Genomic DNA, 4334 nt, shown 5'->3' on the forward strand with positions numbered 1-4334 from the left:
TCTCCAGACCTCAAGGCTGCCCTTGCCATCCACTGGGCTTTCTTGGAAGGAAATTTTGCCCGTTTCTTCCGCCTGGCCCGGGAGCTCCCTTACCTTCCCAGCTGCGCCCTCCATCCCCACCTGGCCAAGACGCGGCGCCTAGCGTTGCTCGCTTTCAGCCACGGCTTCAATGCAAAGAATTGCCGGTACCCCCTGGCCCGGCTGACCCACCTGCTGGCCATCGACAGCCCAGAAGAGGCCGCTGACTTATGCCGGGCACACGGCTTGACCGTGATCGGCGAGAGCATCGTCTTCCAGAAGGGCTCCTTCAGGGATTCAGCTCCATTGGAGAACCGGACTTCCTGTCTCCTTGTGGACAGGAAAAGGGAGGGGACACTGTTAGATCTCTCAGAGAGGGTCTGCAGCTGAGATGGCATGCGGGTTTCATGATGCACAAAAGAATGGTCTGCCTTGAAATGCTGGCTGCAGGTATGCAGATCTCTCCCCGTATGTAGAAAGCCAGTTCATCAGGGATGGTGTTTGCGGCAAATGTGATGGTTGCTTACAGCCTCTCTATTCTGCCTCCTTGTTCTGCTATACTGGTAACCAGCATTTGCTGCTTGTATTAGAGCAGGGCTTTTCAACCTCTGCAAGTTTAAGATGGGTGGAATTCCCCAGCTAGCAAGCTTTAAGTATGTAGACTTCAACTCCCCACCAGCATGCTTTAAGAGGGGTGGACTTCAATGCCCAGAATTCCCCAGCCAGCATGATTTAAGCATAGCTGGCTGAGGAATTTGGGGAATTGTAAATCCACACATCTTAAATTTGCAGAGGTTGAAAAACATTGTATTACAGATGCATATCAGTGCTTTGTTGTGTTATGAGTGCTATTTATCGCACTGGAATAGTTGAGCAAAAAACAAGGATTGGTCTGCTCTCTGCACATGGTTTGCGGTTAAGGATGTTCTTTTCTCAGCCACAGAGTGTGCACTAACTCTAAGCATGGCCTTTTGGGGCTACAATGCCCTGTTTTGTTCACGAGAAAAGCCAACGCTAAATTCCCACTAAAACCTATTTTATTCTTTTGGGGTTGAAATTGGTCAGGTTTTCCAGATGTGGCTGCCTCGCCCAGCAATTCAGTGGTGAGGAACATGGGAAGATGTACTTCATCAATCTCTGCATGGCTGCACTCAACACTGGTGTTGATGAACTACAACTCCCAGCATCCTTCACTGACCTGCTGTAGTTAGCCACATCTGGAAAAGCGTTTCTTAATTCTGGAAGAAGAGAACGGGCAGCGGTAAAGGAGAATTCTCTTGGTTTCAAAACTTTTTGGACAGCCATTTGTCTAACATGGCTGAGGGTCTCCTGCTTGAACGGGGTTGGACTATTCCAATTCTGTTATTCTTTCAAATCTTTGATGCTCTTCAATGCTTCACACAAATGGCGTTTGAGGATTCTGTGTTGTGATTTTTTTACATTATGGTTAGCCAGTGGAACACTCTGCCTCAGTTTTTTTTTATGGAACAAAACCACCCTTGAGAGAGACAGCTTCAGTATCCAGAGTCTCCTTTCTTTGGAATATTTATTATTTCCCTAAAGGAAGAAGATGAGTGTTTTAAAATGTGATAAATTAAATAAATACCCATTTACGTCCGGTTTCTTGCATTCATCAAAAGGGGAACAATTGGCTCTGTGTGGTGCAGGCCTCCTCAGTCGGACACGCTCCACAGGTGGGCTCCTGCAGTTGCCAGCATTTCCAACAAGCACATCCAAAAGGCAACGAAGGACCAGGATAGCCAAGATACTCAATTTAGGGCAATGACTCCGTTGAGCATCTCACATTCAAATTATTAGTGTCTGCTGTATCAATCAATCTGTCCGTGAGAATGGGATGCAATAGGCAGGCCCAGATTGGCAGAGATTGTAGACAAGCTAAGACCCCATCAATCAAATGTGATAAAATCCAAAATAATGCTGAAAAATATACCCTTGAAAGTAAGGGAATGCATCTGAATACAGGTAGTCCTCAACGAGTTCATTTAGTGACTGTTCAAAATTACAACAGCTCTGAACAGTGACTTAGGACTGTTTTTCACATAACCGATACGATATCCCCCTGGTCACGTGATCAAAATTCAGGCACTGGGCAACTGACTCACATTTATGATGGTGGCAGTATCCTTGCGTTATGTCATCCTCTTCTGTGACCGGACAAGCAAAGTCCGTGGGGAAGCCAGATTCACTTAACAACCGTGTTATTAACTTAATGGCAGTGATTCATCTAACAACTGTGGCAAAAAAGGTCATAAAATGGGGCAAAACTCAACTACCTCACTTAGCAACAGAAATGTTGGACTCAGTTGTCATAAGTCAAGTATTTTGGATTCAATTCTCAAGCCGGCACAGGGGAATTGGATTCTGAAATTTGAAGTCCACGCATTGCATCCTCTTTTAAAGCAGACCAGCAACCCATGTACTTAAATCAGGAGTCTTCAAACTTGGCCCTTTTATGACTTGTGGACTTCAACTCCCAGAATTCCTCAGCCAGCATACCTGGCTGAGGAATTCTGGGAATTGAAGTCCACAAGTCAAAAGAGCCAAGTTTGAAGACCCCTGACTTAAATGAAAGATTCCAGAGACCCTGTCCCCTAACACCAAGGAAGGGAGCCTCTGAGCATGTGCAGATGCCTCTCAAATCAACTCAATTCCCAAAAGCCAAGGTTTGCAGGAGAACATTTTAATTGCAGCTGCTTTAGATAAGTAGTTGGGACTCAAGTTTCAGAATTCCCTAGCCAGCCTGGGATGCTGTAGTGTAGTCCACATAATCCATGTATTGTATACCATCCACGATGACTGAGGAATTCTGGGAATTGAAGTCCATAAGACTTTAAAGATGCCAAGTTTGGAGAACCCCCAATTTAGCCAATGAAATATGAAGATCTGATTTGCAATTTTAAGTATACGCCACCTTGGGTGCAATTCCACAAACATCTCTTATTTGCTTATTTTGCATTAAACAAACTTATGTTTCAGGATCGGTGAGGCATTGACGAGGCAATTGATGCAAACAACAACCTGTTTATTAAGTTAACACAGAAGCAGCACTAACTGCCGCTTAACCTCTATACAGATCACAGCTAGGCGGCAGCCAATAGAATTAAAGCAGTATTTCCCGCTTAAACACAAGCTAACAAGTATGTAGACAGACAGTCTGGAGTTTAAACAGACACAGCCGTTTGACAGTAATTCACATCAATACATAACACCCCTTCCCCCTAGATCAGTGGTGGTGAACCTATGGCACGCGTGCCAAAGGCGGCACTCAGAGCCCTCTCTGTGAGCATGTGCACCATTGCCCCAGCTCCGCCTGTCCCCATGGCCCCCTCCTCACAGCAGCCCCCTGGAGGAGAGTTGCCCCTGGGCGCGGCCCGCACAGAGCAACGCAACCAAGGACATAGCCGGGTAGCAGGGACAAGACTCCGCCCTCACACCCCATAGCGTGCAGATGATGCTGCGGGGTGTGGGTGGAGGGTGTGCCTATGAACTTGGCAGCAGACTCGCCTGGTTGCTGCTCTCTTTGTTCGAATGTGTGTCTCCAGGCAATGACAGAGAGCTTTGGCTCGAAATGTTCCTTGAGCATTTTTTTGAGCTTGGAGTAGGCGACCGACTCAAGTGTAGCTGGAGCGACTAAGTTTTCGGCTATATCGAACATCGCCTGGCCACACACGCACAGCAGCGTTGCGGCCTTTAAGCCATCTTCGCTAACTTGGTTAGCTCTCAGATAGTTCTCGACTCGAGAAATGTATGAACACCACCTCTCGGGATGCGGCACGTCGAACTCCGACAGTTTGCCGAGCTTGGCCATGGTGAGTTGTTTCTGACCTCTCAATGCCTTGTGCTGCTAAGGCTTCTGTGTTGGTCCTAGGGACGGGTCCCTCAGGACGTGGGCTTCCAGAGGGAGGCAGAGGGGGGTGGGAATGGGGTTCTTTCCAGGACGCTGAGGCCTGGTCTCACCCCCTAGTGACTTCTGGCTCTTTCTCCCTTAGCAGCACATCCCATCCTCATCGCCACTGTTATGTTTCGGGTTCGGTGAGGCATTGACCAGGCAATTGGTGCAAACAACAACCCGTTTATTAAGTTAACACAGAAGCAACACTAACTGCCACTTAACCTCTATTTATACAGATCATTGCTAGGCGGCGGCCAATAGAATTAAAGCAGTATTTCCCGCTTAAACACAAACTAACATGTAGACAGACAGTCTGGAGTTTAAACAGACACAGCCGTTTGACCGTTTCCAACAGTTTCCAAGTAATTCACATCAATACATAACACAAAAGTTGTAAAAAAAC

Source organism: Protobothrops mucrosquamatus, unplaced genomic scaffold (assembly GCF_001527695.2).
Source record: "Protobothrops mucrosquamatus isolate PMUCROS unplaced genomic scaffold, P.Mucros_1.0 scaffold2599, whole genome shotgun sequence".
Taxonomy (NCBI): domain Eukaryota; kingdom Metazoa; phylum Chordata; class Lepidosauria; order Squamata; family Viperidae; genus Protobothrops; species Protobothrops mucrosquamatus.